This window comes from Pteronotus mesoamericanus, unplaced genomic scaffold (genome assembly GCF_021234165.1).
Source record: "Pteronotus mesoamericanus isolate MK-2021 breed Mesoamerican mustached bat unplaced genomic scaffold, CSHL_Meso_final contig_100, whole genome shotgun sequence".
Taxonomy (NCBI): Eukaryota; Metazoa; Chordata; class Mammalia; order Chiroptera; family Mormoopidae; genus Pteronotus; species Pteronotus mesoamericanus.
In genome coordinates this window covers 3,893,215-3,915,847 of record NW_026554999.1, presented here as the reverse complement: position 1 = coordinate 3,915,847, position 22,633 = coordinate 3,893,215, and positions in this window count along the sequence as shown.

The following is a 22,633-nucleotide window of genomic DNA, read 5'->3' as shown; positions in this document are numbered from 1 at the left end:
AAAAAAATTATGTTGCTATAATGAAATTCCATTATATAATCTTTGATATACAATTGAAAACAAGTCACTTCTTGTCTGAAAGATCTAATAACATCGTTTTATAATCTTTTGATTAAATCAGATATATTGGCATTTCCTTTCAAATATATCATCTTATCATTCTTGTGGTTCAGTTGTCTCTCTCTAGGTAAGGAGGAGCTCTGAACTCAGGGACAGAAGTGCCACATAATTAAGAGTTATTATACTCAAAGCAAAGTTTCTTTTCAGGTGAAAATTATACTGCATTTTTAAAAATCACGTTAAAGTTAACATTGCATTCACAGGAGAGTTTTTGTTTCCATTACATGTCTTTGACTTTCATTTATTGGTGATTTTTTTTTATAACATAAAGAAGATGATGCCCCTTCTCAATGAGTAATTGAGGAAAAGGATGCAATGAGGGATACATGAAACCAGTTAATACTGATGGAGCAAGTGAGGTAGTTATGATAGTAATATTATCATATAAATCCCTTTCAACATAATGATCTGAGGTGATTTATTAGTATTGATGATATTTACTCACCTATAACCTGCTAATAAACATAGGGTGGTGAGTCATCACTACCAATGTGTGAGTTTCCTTAGAGAATTTTATTTAAATGGCCATAGAAGTTTACTATGTTTAGATAAGGTTGTTCATAAGATTTGGAATAATTTGCTGTAATAACTTGTAAAATAATAAACTTTTTCAGGGGATTGCAATGGGTAAATCAAGTTAACTGAATTAGGCACTTGGTACTTGTGTCATAGATTAATTTTTTGTGTATGCGATTATTAGGTTTAAAAGTTAGTCCCCAAATTTTATAATGATACTCATTTTGGAAAATTTCCTTAAGTGAGGAGAGCTTAAGAAACTTTTGGACAACATGAAATGTAACAACATCCACATCATGGGAATACCAGGAAAAGAGAGTGAGCAAGGGATTGAGAACCTATTTGAAGAAATAATGACTGAAAATTTCCCTGATCTGGTGAAGGAAAAAGACATACAAGCCCAGGAAGCTCAGAGAGTCCCCAAAAAGTTGGACCCAGAGCGGCCTAAACCAAGACACATCATAGTTAAAATGTCAAGGCTTAAAGACAAGGAAGAATCCTAAAAGTCCTAAGAGAAAACCAGGTAGTTACATAAGAGAAAACCAGGAATCATCAATTAGACTGTCATCTGACTTCTCAACAGAAACATTTCACACCTGAAGGGACTAGTGGGAAATATTCAAAGTGATGAAAAACAAGGACCTACAACCAAGGCTAGTTTACCAAGCAAGGCCATTATTTAAAATCGAAGGAGAAATAAGTTTTCCAGACAAGGAAAATCTAAAAGAGTTTATTAATACCAAACCAGTACTGCAACAAATGTTAAAGGGCTTACTTGGAGAGGAAGAAGAATAAGAAAAAGAAGAAGAAAAAGGAGAAAGAGGAAGAAAAAACACAGAGGAAAATAGTCTAACAATAAGATGGCACTAAATATGTATCAATAATAACCTTAAATGGAAACAGCTTAACTACTTCAACTAAAAGACATAGGTCAGCTGAATGGATAAGAAAATAAGACCCACATATATGCTGCCTCGAAGAAATCCACCTCAGATTGAAAGATAAACACAGACTATAAGTAAAAGTTTGAAAAAATATATTTTAGGCAACTGGAAAGGAAAAAATGACTATAGTAGCTATACTTATATCTGAGAAAAATGGACTTTAAAACAAAGGCTCCAGTAAGAGACAAAGAAGAACACTACACAATGATAAAGTGAAGAATTAAAAAAAGAGCATATAACTAGCAAACATTTACATACCTAGCATAGGAGCACCTAAATATGTGAAGCAAATCTTGATTGACATAAAAGGAGAGATCAACAGAAACACAATCATAGTCAAGGATTTTAATACCTCATTGATGTCAGTGGTTAGATCTTCCAGATAAAAAATCAACAAGAAGGCAGCAGCCTTAAATGATACACTAGATCAAGTGGATTTCTTGGATATCTTCAGAGCATTTTACCCCAAAGCACCAGAATATACGTACTTTTCAAGCACACATTGAACATTTTCTAGGGCAGACCACATGTTAGGACACAAAAAAAAGTCTCAATAATTTAAGAAGACTGAAATCACATCAAGCAGGAGTTTCAAGATGGTGGAGGAATGAATGGAAGTCACATAGACCTCCTCCCAGACCAATCTGGAAACACAACTAAATTGTGGAGAAATCACCTAGAACAAACAACTGAACAATAGTGAGAGAGAAGACTTGTAACCTTGGACAGACAGAAGAATCATCTTTAGCACAACTTCACTGGTAAGGAGTGTGATAGAGACTCGAGAAGGCTGGCCAGATCAACATGGGTGGAAACGCAATATGGATATTTAAATTGCCAGGTCCCCTGAGAAGAATGGGGTCTAAACTATAAGTGGGGACCCAAAGCCTACAGCACCAGAGCCCAAAAAGTAAACAGATAAGGGCCTGCTCTCTGCCAGGGATGGGTGGCTTAAGATGCAAAGAGCCATTTAAAGGGCCAACACATAGTTTTTGTTTACAGCCGCTTACCCTGGGCTTTGGAAAAATTAGGGGCAGAGTGGGCTAGAGACACCTGAGGAGAAATTTGGGGTGGAACCTTGGGGAGAGAACTGAGAGAGTAGCCAGCAGAGTCCTGGTGCTGACTCATCCCCCATACCAGAGCAGCCATCTTGCTCAGGCAGACCACTCCCCTGAGTGGCAGCAGCGTTAGAGGACACAATAACCCCACCTCCAGAAGGCTCTGCCCTAGCCTGGTGGTGCTAAAAGCTGACTGCTGAGTACAGAGTTGCAGCTACAGATAGTAGATATCTGGATAAAGAGGGCACAGAGTGGTATAGACACTTGAGGAGAGACTGGAGATGGAGGCTTTGGGGAGAGAACTTAGAGAGTACCCAGCAGGATCCCAGTGCTGACTCCTCCCTCATATGGCAGCATTCCTCATGCTCAGGTAGACCACTCCTCCTAAGCAGCAGCAGTGTAAAATGACACAAAAACCCCATCCCCAGGAGAGGTTCTATCCCACCCTGCAGTGCCTAAGCCTGACTGCTGAGTGTGGAGTGACTAGATTAACAACTAAAGGAGATATCCATAGACAGTAGATTTCTGGAAGTCCTAAAAAAACTGCTTAAGGCCAGATGGGGGGCAGCATCTGACATCATCAGAGGCAGATCCAAAAAGTAAAAACAGTGGTCTTCAACCATAGAAGTTCACACCACAAAGTCAGGATTTCAAGACAGATAAACTTAAAAAGAAGAAGCAAAAAAGAAGAGTCTCAGAAATAAAGGGAAGACAAAGAAACACCCCCCTAATCAAAGGGAAAAGAAGCAAGAGAACTAAATGAAATAGAGGCAAGTAAACTATCAGATATTGAGTTCCAAACAACAGTTCTAAGGAAGATCAATGAGCTCAGTGAGCGCAGAGAGAATTACCAAAAACTACAGGGAAACTACGAAGAACTCACTGCAAACTATATCAGCATGAAAAAGACATAGAAACTATCAATAAGAGACAACAGGTAATGAAGAATACAATTTCTGAATTGACCAACCCAGTAGAAGGAATCAAAAGCAGACAAGATGAAGCTGAGGACTGAATCAGCGAGCTGGAGAACAAGGTAGAAAAAAGCTCCTAGAAAGAGCAAGAAAATGAAAAGAAACTCAAAAAGAAAAGAATAAAGAGGTATTGAGGGAAATGCAGGACAAACTGAAATGCAATAATATCCCTATAATAGGGATACCAGAGGGAGAGGAGAATGAGGAAGGGATAGAGAACCTGTTTGGAAAAGTAATGATGGAAAACTTCCCTAATTGGAGGAGAGAAAAATTCACACAAGTCCAGGAAGCACAGAGGGTCCCATACAGGCCCAATGAGGCCCACTCCAAGACACATCATCATTAAAAGGGCAAATAGCAAAGATGAGGAGAGAATCCTAAAGGCAGCAAGGGAGAAAGAGGTAGTAATATACAAGGGAGCCCCGATATGACTATCAGCTCACTTCTCAACAGAAATATTCCAAGCCAGAAGGGAATGGCAGGAAATATTCCAAGTCATGAAAAGCAAAGGCCTGCAACCAAGACTGCTCTACTCAGCAAGGCTCTCAGTGAAAATGGAAGGCAAAATAAGGAGTTTCCCAGACAAAAGAATGCTAAAAGAATATACCTCCACCAAACCAGTACTGCAAGATGTGCTAAAGGGACTGCTTTAAGAAGAGGAAGAAAAAGAGTGGGAAAGAGAGGAACAGTGGTACAAAGAAAAAAAATTAATAACTACCTATCAGTAATAACTTTAAATGTAAATGGATTAAGTGCCCCAATCAAAAGACATAGGGTGGCTGAATGGATAAGAAAACATGACCCACACATATGCTGCCTACAGGAGACCCACCTCAGAACAAAGGACCTACAGAGACTGAAAGCAAAGGGATGGGAAAAAAATATTCCAAGCAAATGGACAGGAAAAAAAGCAGGGGTTGCAATACTTATATCAGACAAAATAGATTTCAAAATGAAGGCCATAAAAAGAGACCCAGAAGGACATTTCCAAATACTCAAAGGAAGAATCTGTCAAGAAGAAATGAACATTGTAAACTTATAGGCACCCAACATAGGAGCACCGAGAAATATTAGGAGAATCTTGGAGAAAGTCAAGAAAGAGATAGATAGCAACATACTGATAGTAGGGGATTTTAACACCCCACTTTCAACAATGGATAGATCTTCATAACAAAATATTAAGAAGAATATAGTGTAACCGAATGATGCACATGGTACACTTTCAAAGATAGACCCCATGATAGGACAAAAACATGCCTCCACAAGTTCAAAAAAAACTGAAATTATAACAAGCATTTTCTCAGACTAGAAGGGCTTGAAATTAGAAACCAACCTCAAGGACAAAAAGTCAAAAACATTCATACTCATGTAGACTAAATAGCGTGCTATTAAACAATGAATGGGTCAGTAACAACATCAAAGAAGAAATCAAAAAGTTTCTGGAAACAAATGAACACACAACAGTCCCAATCCCATGGGACACAGCAAAGGCAGACCTGACATGGAAGTTCAAAGCCATACAGGCCTACATAAAAAAGACAGAAACATTTCAAATAAATTACCTAACCATACAGCTTCAAGAACTGGAGAAACAATAACAAAGCCCAGAGTGAGTAGAAGGAAGGAAATAATCATGATCAGAGAAGAACCAAATGATACAGATATTAAAAGAACAATTCAAAGCATGAGTAAATCCAGGAGCTGGTTTTTTGAAAAGATAAATAAAATCAACAAGCCTTTAAACAGACTCATCAAGAAAAAAAGGGAGAGGACCCAAATAAATAATATCAGAAATGAAAGAGGAGAAGTAACAACTGATACCACAGAAAAACAAATAATTGTAAGAAATCACTATGAACAATTATATGCCAAGAAATTGGAAATCCTGGGTGAAATGGACAAATTTCTAGAAAAATTTAATCTTCCAACACTGAATAAAGAAGAAGTAGAAAGCCTGAACAGACTGATAACAGCTGGTGAAATTGAAACAGTAATCTGAAAACTCCCAGTGCACAAAAGCCCTGGACTGGGTGGTTTCACAGGAGAATTTTACAAAACATTTAAGAAAGAACTAACCCCTGTCCTCCTCAGACTATTCCAAAAAATCCAAGAAGAGGGGAGTCTCCCAAACTCTTTTTATGAGGCCAGCATCATCTAATCCCAAAAGTAGATAAAGACACTACCAAGAAAGAAAACTACAGGCCAGTATCACTGATGAACATAAATGCTAAAATCCTAAGCAAAATATCGGCAAACCACATCCAGCAATACATTAAAAAGATCATCCATCATGATCAAGTGGGATTCATCCCAGGGATTCAAGGATGGTTCAATATTTGCAAATCAAAATGTAATACATCCCATAAACAAAATGAAACACAAAAACCACATTATCATATCAATAGATTTGATAAGGTACAGCACCCATTTATGATAAAAACAGTCAACAAAGTGGGGAAAAAGGAGGAATACCTCAACATAATAAAGGCCAAATATGAAAAACCTATAGCCAACATCATACTCAATGGGCAAAAACTAAAGGCTTTCCCACTAAGATCGGGAACAAGACAAGGTTGTCCACTTTCACCACTTCTATTCAACTAATATTGGAAGTATTAGAAGAGAACATAGGCAGGAAACTCCCCGATATTCCACACAGCAATATTTTCACTGATATGTCCCCTGGAGCAAGGGACATAAAGGAAAGAATAAACACATGGGACTTCATCAAAATAAGATTCTGCATGGCTAAAAAAGCACCAGCAAAATGAAAAGGGAACCAAATGTATTGGAAACTATATTTGCCAATGATACCTCAGACAAGGGTCTGATCTCCAAAAGGAGTCACATGACTCTACTCCAGGAAGACTAACAGTCCAATCAAAAAATGGGCAAAGGCCCTGAACAGACATTTCTCCAAGGAGAATATAAACAGGGCCCAGAGACATATGAAAAGATGCTCAGCATCACTAGCCATCAAAGAAATGCAAATTAAAACTGCAAAGAGATAACACTTCACACTGGTCAGAGTGGCCATCATAAACAAATCAACAGACAACAAGTGCTGGCAAGGTTGTGGACGAAAGGGAACCCTAGTGCACTGTTGGTGGGAATGCAGACTGGTGTAGTCACTGTGTAAAACAGTTTGGAATTTCCCCAAAAAACTAAAAATGGAACTGCCTTTTGATCCAGCTATTCCACTGCTGGGGTTATATCCTAAGAATCCCAAAACACCAATTCAAAAGAACTTCTGCACCCCAATGTTCATAGCAGTACAATTTACCATAACCAAGTGCTGGAACCAAAATAAGTGCCCATCAGGAAATGAACGGATCGAAAAACTATGGTACATTTATATAATGGAATACTATGCAGCAGAAAGAAAGAAAGAGCTCTTGCCCTTTGTGATAGCATGGATGGAAATGGAGAGCATTATGCTAAGCAAAATAAACCAGGGGGTGAAAGATAAATACCATGTGATCTCACATATAAGTGGAATTTAATCAACAAAACAAACATGCAAGGAAATACAACATTGAAAGAAAACACAAAGCAACATTAAGGAGAGGAGCGGGGGGCAACAGGGAAAAGAAGAAGAAGGGTCAAGTCAAGGAACATGTATAAAGGACCCATGGGGGAAGCCAAAGTGGGGAAGGATTGAGGGTGGGAGGTGGGAGTGGGTTGGGCAGGGGGACGTGGTGATGGGATAATGGATACAAATGTATCTGAACAATAAAAAAATGAAAAAAAATCACATCAAACATCTTCTCTGACTACAATGCTATGAAAGTAGATAAATCACAAGGAGAACACTGAAATATATGGAAGCTAAATAACAAGTTATTAAACACTGAATGGATCAACAATGAGGTTAAGGAAGAAATCAAAAGATACCTTGAAACAAATGAAAATGAGAACACAGCAATCCAAAATCTATGGGACACTGGGAAAGCAACCCTAAGAGGGAAATTCATAACATTACAGGCCTATCTCAAAAAAACAGGAAAAAGCTCAAATAAAAAACCTAACTTTACACTTAAAGGAACTTGAAAAAGAACAAACAAAGCCCAAAGTTAGTAGAGGGAAGGAAATAATAGAGATCAGAGAAGAAGTAGATGAAATAGATTATAAGAAATGATACAAAAGATCGATGAATCCAAGACCTGGTTCTTTGAAAAGATAAACAAAGTTGACAAACCTTTAACCAGACTTATTACAAAAAAACAAAAAAACAAAACAAAACAAAAAAACCAAGAGAGAAAGAGAGGACCCAAATAGATAAAATCTGAAATGAAAAAGGAGAAATAACAACTGACACCAAAGAAATACAAGGTATTGTTAGAAAATAGTATGATCAACTATATGCCCACACTTTGGACAACCTGGAAGAAATGGATAAATTGCTAGAACTGTACAACCTTCCAAAACTAAATCATGAAGAATCAGAGAATCTGACTAGACAGGTTACACCTAGTGGAATTGAAGCAGTAATCGAAGCACTCTCAACAAACAAAAACCCTGGACTGGATGGCTTCACAAATGAATTTTACCAAACATTCTGAGAAGTAATACCTCTGCTATTCAAACTACATCAAGAAATTCAAGAGGAGGGAAGGCTCCCAAGCTCATTTTATGGGGCCAGCATTATCCTAGTTTCAAAACCAGATAAAGACACTACAAAGAAATAAGACAGTCTTGGCCAATATCTCTGATATTGAACATACATGCTAAAATCCTCAACAAAATATTAGCAAACCCAATGCAACAATGCATCAAAAGATCATACCCCATTATGAAGTGCTATATATTCTGGGAATGCAAGGTTGGTACAACATTTTCAAATCAATAAATGTGATTCACCACATAAACAAAATGAAGAATAAAAACACATGACCATATTAATAGATACAGAAAAGGCTTTTGAAAAAAATCCAGAACCCACTTATGATAAAAACTCTCAGAAAAGTAGGAATAGAGGGAACATAGCTAAACATAATAAAGGTCACATACGACAAACTCACTGCCAGCGTCATACTCAATGGGCAAAAACTACAAACTTTCCTAAATATCAGGAACAAGACAGGGTTGTCCGTTTTCACCTCTCTTATTCAACATGGTCCTTGAAGTCCTAGCCACAGCAATCAGACAAGAAGAATAAATAAAAGGCATCCAAGTTGGAAGGGAAGAAGTAAAACTGTATATATTTGCAGATGATATGTCACTGTGCATACAGAATTCCAAAGATTCTGCCAGAAAATGACTAGAACTGATAAATGAATTCAGCAAAGTAGCAGGATTCAAGATTAATATCCAGACATCAGTTGCATTTTTATATACCAATAATGAACTAACAGAAATGGAAATTAAAAAAAAAACTCATCTACAATTGCTTCAAAAAGAATAAAATACCTAGGAATACATCTAACCAAGGACATAAAAGACCTGTACTTAGTAAATTATAAGACACTGAAGAAAGAAATTGAAGATGATACAGATAAGTGGAAACACATATCATGTTCGTGGATAGGAAGAAATAATATTATTAAAATATCCATATCATCCAAAGCAATCTGTAGATTGAGTGCAATTCCTATCAAGATTCCAATGACGTATTTCACAGAACTAGAGCAAAATTTTAAAAATTTATATGGAACCACAATAGGTCCTGCATAGCAACACCAATCCTGAGAAAGAAAGAAGTTGGAGGAATCATGCTACCCTATGTTACTATAGCCTACTCTAAGGCTATAGTAATCAAAACAGCATGGTACTGGCATAAAAACACATACATTAATAGAACAGAATAGAGAACCCAGAAATAAACCCACAACTTCATAGTCAATTAATAGTCAACAGAGCAAGTAAGCACATACAATGGTCTAAAGATAGTTTATTCAATAAATGGTGTTGGGAAAATTGGACAGGTATGTGCAGAAAAATGAAACTAGACCACCTGCTTCTACAACATATAAGAATAAATTCAAAGTAGATTAAATACTTAAATGTTATACCCCAAACCATAAAAATCATAGAAGAAAACATAGGCAGTGAAGTCTTGGAAATAGCTTATAGCAATATTTTATCAGATATAAACTCCCCAGGCAAGGGAAACAAAAGAAAAAGTTAACAAATGGGACTACATCAAACTAAAAAGTTTTTGCACAGCAAATGAAATCATCATCAACAAAATAAAAAGACAACCCACAGAATGGGAGAACATATTCACAGGTACTTCTGAAAAGTGATTAATATCCAAAATTTACAAAGTACTTTACTTATAAAACTCAACAACAACAACAAAAAAATAAACAACCCAGTTAAAAAATGAGCAAAGGATCTGAATAGACACTTCTCCAAGGAGCACATACAGATGGTCAATAGATACATGAAAAGATTCTCAAGGTCATTAATCATCAGAGAAATGCAAATTAAAATCACAATAAGATGTCATCTCACAGCTCTCAGAATGGCAATCATCGATAAATCGAAAAACAAGTGCTGGTGAGGATTTGGAGAAAGGGGAACCCTTTTGCACTTTTGGTGGGAATGCAGACTGGAGCAGCCACTGTGGAAAGCAGTATGGAGATACCTTAAAAAATTAAAAATGGACTTGTCTTTTGACCCAGAGATCCCACTTCTGAGAATATATCCAAAGAAATCCAAAACACGAATTGGAAAGAACACTGGCACCCTTATGTTTACTGTAGTGTTATTTACAATTGCCAAAATATGGAAGCAGCCCAAGAGTCCCTCAGTAGATGAGTGGATAAAATGACTGTGGGACATTTACACAATGGAATACTACTTGGCTATAAATAAGAAGAAAATTTTTCCATTTGTTACAGTACAGGTGGGCCTGGGGAACATTATGCTAAGTGAAATAGGCCAGGCAGAGGACGACAAATTCTGTATCATTTTACTCATATGTGGATTCTAATGAGCAAACTGAATTAATAAGCAAAACAGAGAAGGCAGGATAACAGGTTAGTTGGGTTGGAGGTTGAAGATGGGGGAGTTAAACAAAAAGGAAAAACACTCATGTACATGGACAACAGTGTGGTGATTGTGGGTGTGGGTATAAAGGAATTAAATGGTAATGAAAACAATACAATAAAAATTATTAAAATAAAATAAAAATTTCCTTGATTTAAAAATATACTTTTCAAGTCATCACAGTGTATATTTCATAAACCTCGACGTTTTTGTAAGGTGACTGGCCATTTCTTTTCTTAAGGCTTCATAGAAAATTAGGCAATTTGTAACTCATTCAATGCCTAAGGATAAAAACTGCCATCCACTTTAGATTTGTTCTTCTGTAATTATGTTTGTATCTCTAATCTAATGACTAGACATCCCAGAAGTGAGTTGCCTCCACCCTGGAGTGGAGAATTATGCTTGGGAGGAGAGAAAGAGGGAAGAGTGGGAATGCTGAATCTGTATTGAGCTAAAGTCTTGCTTCCCATTTCTTTTTTAGAACATAATAGGTAATACTGGAATAAAAATAATTCTCTAGGAAAGTAAGCATTTTAATAAAAATGTAAATTACTTTAGCTTTAGTATGAAATTTCAGATTAGTATGTATGGCAGTGATTGATGAAAATTTTGAATACTGGTAAAATGTTAGTAATAGAAGAATTTTTTTCAACTTGTTTTTGAGACAGCAATACATTATTACCTAAACCTCATTTCATGAAAGGTAAATATTTATTTTATTGTCAAGAGTCATACTTCATATGAAGTCAAAGCTGAAAATAAAATAGTCTCAGTGGAATTTGTGTCTTTGCTCCCATAAAAGTTGTCTAAATTTTTCCAAATGTTAGGATTTTTATTATTGCTTTTAGCTTATCTTTCTTTCTAGTTTCTGTTTTATTTCTTCTTATTTTTCCCTATTCTATCAGAACAAATTCTATTTCTCATGTAAGGAGCAAGGAAGGATTAGAAGAATTACTTATAATGGAAAAGTTTGATTTGCACCTCATTTTCTCTCCTCTTTTCGGCAGTGTGCCTCCATTATCTGTGCATTCAGGGCCCTGTTCAGGTTATTTCCACTGATGCATTTTACACTGAGCTGTTTGGAAAAATGGAGTCTCAGCCCCAGCTTTCAAATATTAGTCCTGTGGCTCCCAAACCTTCTGAACATTAGTCTTTGAGTCCCTTATTTTCAAGCTTAATTTGCAGCTGCTTTCCTTTTGTACATTATTAAAAATGTTAATGACATTTTTGAAGTGATTTCACATGAAATTAGGATTTTGAATAGACTATTATGTTGAGAGATTAGAGTACCCTGATCTTCCTAATTTGCAAGACTATTTAAATTGATTTTTTGGTAAAGCATGTGCTTTTTAAGACTGGTTTGGTACAAGATGAAAGTCCTAGAAGAGCACACTAAACAGCAAATGGCCATCCCCAGAGCTCCCCACCAACCCTGCCCCTGCAAAAAAAGCTAAGCCTGTGTAATAATGGTGGCACTAAAGAACTTTTGTGGGAGGTCACCTTAATGTCATTTCAAAAGATTAGAGAGTATATCCAAAATATTGGGATATTTCAGAAATAAAAACTGATTAAACATTATGATTGACCTAAACCCTTCTGAATTCCTTTATATTTTTAGCTAATCCCATTCATTCATTGTGATATTCAAGAAAGCTCCTTCATTTTATTCATTAGTTTTTCCTTTTATTTCCAAGATCACATTCCTGCACAGCCTTTATGTTTATAATGTATTTAAAAATATTTTTAGTAGAAATATTTTAGACACAAAATTAATTTTAAGTATAATTTGTAAATCAGGGTTCTTGAAAAATGAGATAATCTGAGGAGAGTTTGACAAGGAAAACCTGGATGATTGTTTCAATAACCTTGGAGCTAGTAACAGCTGGTGTATTGCCTCCAGGCCTGGAGGCGTGTGATAAACAGTTTCTAAGGTAGCCTCCACTAATCCTCATCCCCAATAAATGTGATAATCATTCTTATTTCCTCTTGACTGTGGGCTGACCCTAGTCATTGCTAATAAATAGAACATATTGAAAACAATGGGATGTCACCTCTCTGGTTAGGTTACAAAAAGACTGTGGCTCTGTCTTGCTTGCTGTCTCACTAGCTTCTTTTGAAGGGAGTCAGCTGCCATGGTTTGAGCTGCTGTGAAGAGAGCCTCATGACAGAAAACTGAGAGATGCCTCAGGCCAGCAACCTATGACACTGTTGAGGCAGAAGCACTCAGGCACTGAGATAATAAATGTTTGTTTCATTAAGCTGCTGAGTTTTGGGGTTAGGGTTTAGGGGAGGGAGCAGTTACAGGAGACAGAGAAGGCTGTGTGGGGGTCTCTGGATAGGAACTCTGGCTTTTACTGAAGGGTCACATTCAGTTTGCATGAAGCTGGGGGAATAAATACCCTGACTTCACTTCCTGAGTCCCACTGGAGCTACCTATTTGCCAGAACCAGTCAGAAGGCAGGAGGCAGAGCACTTTGATGCAGTCCGCAGAGGTCAGCCTCTCTTGGCATGGTGAAGGGGAACTGGAAGAGGGGAGTAGATATGTAAAATATATATCCCATGCAAAAAAAATGTACTTATCATTCAACCTAAGCGAGGGGGTACCCAATCCCACAGAGTCCCCCTGGCTGCCACAGATGAGGAAATAAATCATTCCAGATACTCAGTCTACCAGGAAAAGGGGGTGGCTATTCCCTCTAGTGGAGAATGCCCAAAGTCCTTCTCTTGAAGTGGCCTTTATTGAAAACAATATGTGCAAGAGTATACAGCATGCATGCAAAGCTCATCAATCAATGTCAAAAGGCTATGTTTACAGAAAACAGATAGATATCATAGATAACAATGGAAGGTACATAGAAATTTGCCTCAGGTCAGGGTCTGGTAGATAGGGTGGTGCCCGTTCGATCCTGAAACTTGGGAAATTAGGACCCCAAACATCAGTGCTCATTAACTCGAGGGCATTCTTAGCAAAGTAAGTTTCATAAGATTTAATGCATTCCTTTTCCAGGCTTAATTGTCACTGGGAACTCCCCTCCGCCACCCCTGATCCAGTTTAGAGCTGTACCTGCCTTTAGTGTTGTTTCACTGACCCGCTCAGGTGGCCAGGCAGAGCAACCAAGAGATAAGGAGACTTCTTTCAGATAGAAGGAGGACTCTGGCCATGACAAAGCTGAGGGGTGAGGGTCTTTTACCCCTTCTACATGTCCCCCAAGCCCTTCCCTGATGGCCCCCATGCAACCATGCCTGTCTTAGATTGCCCTTGCCATTGACGGATCTTACCTGTCATTGATTAATCAGCCATTCTCCGGGGCCAAGCAGGGAGATGTGAGGGAAGCAGGGGCTGTGACTTTGCCAGGGGGACAGGTTTTGTCTCCTCAGTGGCTTATTTTCCTAAGGCCTCCTTGCTCAGCTCCAGCCTGGGGGCCCTCTTGCCTGTTGGTGAAGCTGCAGTCCCTAAAACCAGGAGGGATGGTTTCCAACACTTAAGAAATCACTGTTGTAAATACAGTTGAAATCCATACCCCTCTCTGAGCATATTCTTCTCCCTTCACACAGAGATAGTCATGATCCTAATTTTGGGGTTTATCATTCCCATGCTAGTTTTCCTTCTATTTTAGGTTTCATGATCAGAGTGGCCTGCAGTGTGTCAAGCACGTGCTAGGATTGTTCTTTTTTTCTTTTATTCTTTTATCTTGTTATCTTGGCAGACAGGATTGCTGATCTGTGTCCACAAAGGGGGTTTGCCTTAAATTGTGCTCGCTCAACTAAAGAATAACGTTATTCTGTTCTTTCATCTATAGCATGGATTAACCAACTTTTACAGCAAAGGTCCACAAATAAATATTTAAGGCTTTGTGGGCTATCAGGTCTCTGTGTAATAAACTATTTGACCCTGGCATTGTAATGAAAAGCAACAATAGACAATATGAAAATGTATTTGCGAGATTGTATTTCCATAAAACTTTACATGCACAATCAGTTGGCAGGCTGGATTTGGCCCATGGGCAGGGTCACTGATCCACAGCATCCCTGAAGCAATGACAGTGGAATCAGTCAGTCATTCTAATGGCACATGTGCTCTCCGGAGGAGGAGATTGTTTTGAGCGTGAAATCCTGAAAGGGTCATAATAATATGGAAAAAGCAGCTCTTCTTAGGGACTCCTCTAAAAGCAGGTCACACCAAGAAAAGGAAGGTAAGCCAGAACTTTAGGAGAAGGTGAGCACTGGGAGGAACCAGGCAATGCAAGAAACAGAAGATGTAGTGCTAGCTCACGTTGAATGGGTGGTTTGGAGAGTGTAACAGTACAACCAAGGACAATGCCAATGGCTGGTGTGGGACAATCATGGGGGCAGTGGCTTGAGTGAGATCTCAGCAATGTATTTCGGAGCACAATGACATTGAGCATGGTGCACTATGGGAAGCACAGAGCAGAGTGATTTTGAGACCACAAACAACCTGTTCTAACCAGGAGTTTAAGGCACCATTGAGCATACTCCCAGAGAGCCCTGTTTAGAAAAATTTGATTAGGGGACCCCTTTGCTTTATTTCAGAACATACTGCAGGGCTTGTGTTTATAGAACTCTTTTGAATCATGAATTTTAAAAAGAAAAAGAAAGGGCAGACGCAAACTGGCATATCCCCGTAGGTAAATGTTGGAAAGTACACAAGTACATGTTAGGAAATGTAAACCTACTTACACAATTTTTATGTGCCCCAGGACCTCATATAATGCCTTTACCCATTACTTTTGGACACAGGAGGTGTCCTAGAAATGGTTAGATGAGGGGTTTTATAGCTCAAAATTCCCTACAGAATCTCATCCTGCCCCCATTCCACACCTTGTCTTCTGAAGCACACACACACTTTCCTAGTTTTCTTCCCCACCATTCTACTTCATATTTCTGAGTTTGGCTTTTTTAGATTCCACATATCAGTGACACATAGAGTATTTCTCTCTCTTTGTCTGATTTATTTCACTGAGCATAATGCACTCAAGCAAGGTCCATCTATGTTGTTCAAGCAGCAAGATTTTCTTCTCTCTCATGGTTGAATAATATTCCACTGTGTGTGTGTGTGTGTGTGTGTGTGTGTGTATAAAATTGTCTTTATCCATTCATCTTTATCCATTGAACTGTTGAGGCATACTTAGGTTGTTTATACCTAAATCTTGGCTATTGTGAAAAATGCTACAGTGAACTTGGGGTGGATATAGGTCTTCATGATAGTGATTTTGTTTAATTTGGACATATACACAGAGGTGAGATTACAATGGTAGTTCTATTTTTAATTTTTTTGAACAACTTCCATGATGTTTTCTATGGTGACTATACCAATTTATATTCTCTCTAGCAGTGCACAAGGATTTCCTTTTTCCACAGCCTCATAAGCACTTGTTGTTTGCGGTCTTTTTTGATGATAGCCATTTTAACAAGTGTGAGGTGATATCTCATTGTGGTTTTGATTTGCATTTCCTTCATGATTTATAATGTTGAGCATCTTTTCAGGTACCTATTAGTCATTTTATGTCTTCTTTGGAAAAACATCTATTCAAATTCTGTGCTTATTTTTAAATAAAATTGTTTTATATTTTTGTTATTTAGTTGTATGACTTTTTATTTATTTTTTTTATTGTTGTTCAGTTATAGTTGTCCTCATTTTTCCCCATTACTCTCCCTGCCTTACCCACTCCCATCTACCACATTAAATCCCCCTCCTGCATTGTCTTTGTCCATGGGTCCTTTATACATGTTCCTTGATGACCTTTCCTCTCCTTTCTCCTGTTACCCCTGTACCCCGGTTACTGTCAGTTTGTTCATTATTTCCATATGCATCACAATGTTCATAGCAGTGCAATTTACAATAGCCAAGTGCTGGAAACAGCCTAAGTGCCCATCAGAAAATGAGTGGATCAAAGAACTGTGGCACATTTACGCAATGGAATACTATGCAGCAGAGAGAAAGAAGGAACTCCTATCCTTCACAACAGCATGTATGGAATTGGAGAGCATTATGCTATGTGAAATGAGCTAGGCGGTGAAAGACAAATACCATATGATCTCACCTCGAAGTGGAACCTAATCAATAAAACAAAAAAGTAAGCAAAATAGAGACATGTATGGGTTCTTTATATATTTTGGACATTAATCCTTTATTAGATAGATATTAGCAAATATTTTCTCTCATATTGTAGGTTGTTCCTTTTTATTTTGTCAATTGTTTCTTTTGTGTGCAGAAGCTTTCTAGTGTGATGTAGTTCTACTAATTCATTTTTACTTTTGTTGCTTATCTTTTGGTGTCTAATCTCTCTCCAGTTCATTCAAGCCTGTATTTTTTTTTTTTTATTTCAACTGCATGTAGAAACTTCTTGGACAGAAACCTGGACTTCCATCATTCTTGTCCATGGATAATTGTCTAAGACAGACTTCTTCATGGGCTCCTGGAGCCCAACCAATAGGGTCTAGAGGCAGCTCACAGGCCACAGCCAGGACTGAGCACAGCAGTCTGATTACCTGATGCATGGGTAGGCAATACTTTTCCTGGGTCCCTTTGTGTATGGTGTTGAATCCCACAGCTTCCACAAAGGAAGTTTTGTTTGTGGACTGATGTGAAATTGTTGTTGTTGAAGAACATCTTATGTTGCTGTTGCTGATGCCACTCTAGGAAAACCTGGTATTTCTATAGTGCACTTGTGGGAAATAAAGAACAATTAAGAATTTGTGGCAAACCTCACATTAACTCTGCTCATGCCATTAAGAAGACAAATGTTATATGAAGGGAAACAGCAGTCCAGGATTTCCAGGTGCTAATCAGCTGTGAGGAAACTGATGGCAACCCAGGTAAGGAGTGAAGTATGGCACTGAACCCTATGTACCAAATAAACTAGAGAGAGGTGAATATATGATACCTCATTCATACGCTTCTTATGAATTCACAGACTGTTTAAAATTTCTGAGAAGTCCAAGAGTAAACACAATGACAACAAGAGTGAAAACCTGGTTAATTTTGATTAATCTAGAAATTAACAAATTCATTTAGTCATGTATCTCTTTTCTAATACCCACTAACATGCAGAATCAGTGTTCTAACAACCTTCGTCTTTAAACTGTTTCTCTAGTTGTGATCAAAACCTTCATTTAAAAATAATCTGGAAAATATACTTTATTAGAGATTTTTTGAAAGTTTCTGATTCTGTTGGACATCATCTAAGAAGTTCAGACTTTGGATTAAAGGGAAACATGAGAGTCATTTTGCTTGAGAATCAACAGGGCTCAATGATAGACTGGGCAGACAGACCTGGGAAAGAGCAGAGTCAGTGAAAGCCCAGGCTGTTGGCTTGAGCTCCTGTGTAGATAAATGGTGGAGCATTTCCTGGGAGGAGGAAATCTGGAGAAGAGGCAGGTCAGGACTGGCATGGGAGTTGGAGTCAAGCTAAAAATCCAGTTTTGAATGTGTTCGTTGGAGATGTCTGTGAGACCTCCATGTTGAGATATCAAGTAGATAGTAAGATATATAAGTTTAAAACTAGGAGAGGAGAACTGGGCTGGGAAGTTGGCAGGCAGATATTCTTAGAGGCCTGGGAGGGGGATGTATGCTGTTGAGAGAGTCTAGAGGTAAAGAAGGAAGAGGGCTTACTAGTGAGCCCTAAAGGAATCTAACATTTAGCAGTTGAGTACAGGAACCTTTTAAAATACCAGGATACAAAGGGCAGAAGTGAGAGCTCAGGGAGAAGAGCGTGTAGCAAGAAAGAAGGAAATATTATTTAGCTCTGTGCTAAATGGGCAGTATGGTAAATGCTATAATATGTATAGTACATGCAAAAGTCATAAGAAGAAGTCACTATTTTATAGGTGAGAAAACAGGCTCAGAGAAATTATGTAAAATATCAAGGACAAAGATCCAGTTATTTTAGAAGGAATTCAAAGTGAAGACTCTATTCTCTAGGTTACCCTTCCTTCCAAAGTTCTCTATTTTAATACCGCTGTTACAATTTCTTATGGCTGATCAATAAGCCTTGCTAATTCCTACTGTGGAGGATTTAACTCTTGCCTCTAATTTCTTAGCCTACTGTGGCTATATTTCGACTATGTTATTCCTTAATGGAGAGTATAAAGATTTTTTGGGGAAGACTGATAGAACTATAACTTGTTAAAAGGAGGCTATAAAACTTAAACACAGGTGACTCTATCCTCTATTAACACAGAAAAATTACAGTATGTCATAGTTCATTCTGAAGTTTATTGCCACAAATATCGAAAAAAGTGTGTTATGACATTACATTGACATACTGCTTCACCAAGAAAATTTATTCAGTGCTGCCAGTCAAGCCATAATTCTTGGTATGATTCTCAGCAAATGTTGAAAAATGGATGAACAAAGGTAACATGATGTAGCTGAATATTTGAACAAGGAGGAGGTCTTCCATGTTGCCTCATTCCTCTAGAAGATGTTTAAAATTTGGTTTAAGACAATGAGTCTAACCTCTTCATATTTTTTCATAGGATGTTCTAAGATATTGCAGTATAAATAGTTCTATGTTGGCCAGAGTGACTAGTTTTGGGTGAAACTTCTCAATTTTGTCATAGGTAGGCTGTGCAGTAAATGATTACCAGCTAGTTATTCCTGTATGTGATTATGTTGTGAATTTTTCAGTTATTTCTCAGATGAATATATTTGGCTCCTAAACTGTAGATTTTTAAAGAATCAATTAACAAGATTCTCCTACCCAGAAGGCTGAATACCAAGGTATGATTTTAGCTTTGTTTTTTATAACAAACCTTTTGTTCAAATTTCAGAAATATGGGAGAAATGAAATCTTGGTCCTATAGCTGCTGTACTAGGATCAATTGTTTTAAAATAGCCCAAACTGACACAGAGTGGAAGCCCAATAAATGCAGTTAATTGATACTGCTGATATTAGGGTGAACATTTGGAATTTTAGATGACCATTCACCTTCCACTATTTCTACAAAAAATATATCCTGGGTTGGGTCATGCTATCCGTGGATCCCAGAGGCAGCTGCCACCATTCTAGGGAAAACAATGTAGTATAATGTTGGGAGCAAAGAGCTTGGAGCCAAATTCCTGTTCCTGTTAGAATAGCTATGTGACAGTGGAAGGTTGCTTATCCTTTCTCTATCTCAATTTCCTCTGCTGCAAAATGAGGATGATCCTAATAATAGTTCCTCCCTCAGAAGGTTTTTTTGCCTGGCATATAATAAATAATGTCCTGGGAAACTTACAGTCAGTATCCCAGCTTGGAGTTCCTTTATTTCATTTTCATTGTCTGTACTACCCTGCTTCTGAAACCTATTCTCAGATCCACTCACTCTAGTGGTTCTGGTCACTGATAGGAACTCCCTTGCTTTTGGACCACTGCTTTTGCCCATTAGCAGTCTCTCTAAGTTTCATCATCTTTGGTTCTTGAATTTGTAAAGACTTCCAGTTCTTCAGCATTTCCCTTTGCCTTCAGAGTAATGTACCTCTGCTGGATTAATTTTCTTCCCCTTCCACCTGCATTTTTTTCAACTTCTCTGGCCAGCACCTTCAACCCTCTTGCCCATCTGCCATGCAACATCCAATCCTGGACCAACTTGATAGAGAGTCTTTTCTGGTTTTATTCTTGGTTTATTGACCAAAAATCTCAGAGAATTGTGGATAGATGTCATTATAAAAAATAAAATCTCCAGTACTAATCACCAGGTGATCCTTTTAGGTATCTGTGTTCAGCTCCCTTTCCTGCTTTCTATACGAAGTCGTTCCAACTTTTATAACTTTCCTCACACCTCCTACTCTAGACCTTTCTCCTCAACAGAGTTGGACTTGTGAACATCCTTAACTTCTACTACTGATTTTTCAGAATAATCTTCACCTACACCCATATTTCTCTTCTACCTTTTTTTTCTGAGTCCAAGATGAATTCTTCTGCTTGTAGATCCTGCCTGTTCTCATTGCCTTCAATATTACAGTCCCCCCCATGATCTCTTGTAAGTTGCCTGCATTTTGAACCTCTTCCTCTCTTCTAATGCTGTGTCTAAGTTTTGTTCACCTTAAAACAAACCTCATACCCCTCTGGTCCCCTCTAGCCACATGGTCTTCATGACATATGGTGGATTGTCTTCATGTCCTCATCTCCCATTTATTTATCAGCCTCCTACAATCTAACTTCCCTCTTATTTTACCAATTATCTGATTGCTAAATCCATTGAACTCTCATTCTCTATATTACTTACTCTATATTACTTAACCTCTTAGCTGCATTGTTGGACATGTGCCTCTCAAAATTCCTTTTTTTGTGTATTCTTCTTCATTTTTAGTTTTCCTCTTACTTCTGGCTCCTGATTTAAACACTCCTCTGTGAACCCATTTCTCTCTCTGCTTCTTAAATGATGGCACTCAAAAGGGCTAGTGTCTCTTCTGACTCACAGCTTGGTCTATTGGTGTATTCCATTTTTGAATTCAACCCATAAATCAAAGACTCCTGATTTTATACTCTGGCTCCATACCCAAACCGATTATGTGATCCCACAATCTAAAACTCAAATTTGTATTTAGTAGTGAATACAAAGCTCTTTGTGTTGACCTCTGCTCACCTTTTCAGCCACATCTCCTGCCACATCTCTATTCTAGACACGTCTAGTTCTCCAAATGCAATGTGCTATCTCACTGGTTTGAATGTCCTTTCCACTCATGTTCACTGAGGAAGCTCCCACCTGCCTGATGAGATTTGGCTCATTTGTCACCTACTTTGGCAAACTCTCTCTGACTCCTCTTCTGCTTCTGTTTTGCAGTGTTCTGTTCACCACCACATGGGAAGTGTTATACATGTCTACCTGTTCTTTTTTAAAATTAATTATATTGATTATGCTATTACAGTTGTCCCAATTTTTCCCCCTTTGCCCCCCTCCACCAAGCATCCCCCATTCCTCAGACAATCTCAACACCATTGTTCATATCCATAGGTCATGGGGATAGGTTCTTTGGTTACTCCATTTTCTATACTGCACTTTATATCCCCATGGTTATTCTGTAACTACCTTATTGTGCTTATTAATCCTCTCACCTCTTCATACATTCTCTCCCATCCCCTCCCATCTGGCAACCATTAAAACATTCTCTGTATCCATGATTCTGTCTCTGTTCTTCTTGTTTGCTTAGTTTGTTTTTTAGATTCAATTGTTGATTGGTATGTATTTATTGCCATTTTATTGTTCATAATTTTGATCTTCTTTTTCTTAAATAAATACCTTTAACATTTCATATAATAATGATTTGGTGATTGTGAAATCCTGTAGTTTTTTCTTATCTGAGAAGTCTGCATCTGCCCTTTGATTCTAAATGATAGTTTTCCTGGGTAGGGCAATCTTGGCTCTAGGTCCTTGTTTTTCATGACTTTGAATATTTCTTGCCATTCCCTTCTAGCCTTCAAAGTTTCTTTTGAGAAATCAGCTGAGAGTCTTATGGGAACTCCTCTGTAGGTAACTAACTTCTTTTCTCTTGCCACTTTAAAGATTCTTTATCTTTAACCTTTGGCATTTTAATTATGATATGTCTTGGAGTGGGCCTCTTTGCATCTATCTTGTTTGGGATTCTCTGTGCTTCCTGGACTTGCATGTCTATTTTCTTCACCAAATTAGGGAAGTTTTCTTTCATTATTTTTAAAAATAGATTTCCAATTTCTTGCTCATTCTTTTCTCCTTCTGTCACCACTATGATGCAAATGTTGGAATGTTTGAATTGGTCCTACAGGCTGCTTACACTATCCTCATGTCTTTGGATTCTTTCATCTTCTTGTTATTCTGATTGGTTGTTTTTTGCTTCCTTATGTTTCAAATCATTGACTGGATTCTTAGCTTCATCCAATCTATAGTAGTTTCCCTGTAAATTGTTCTTTTTAAAATTAGTGTATCCTTCCTTTCTGACTGGATCTTTTTTATGCTCTTGAGGTCCACACTAAGTTCCTTGAGTGTTCTTATGGCCAGTGTTTTAAACTCTGCTTTTGATGGATTGCTTACCTCCATTTTTTTTTAG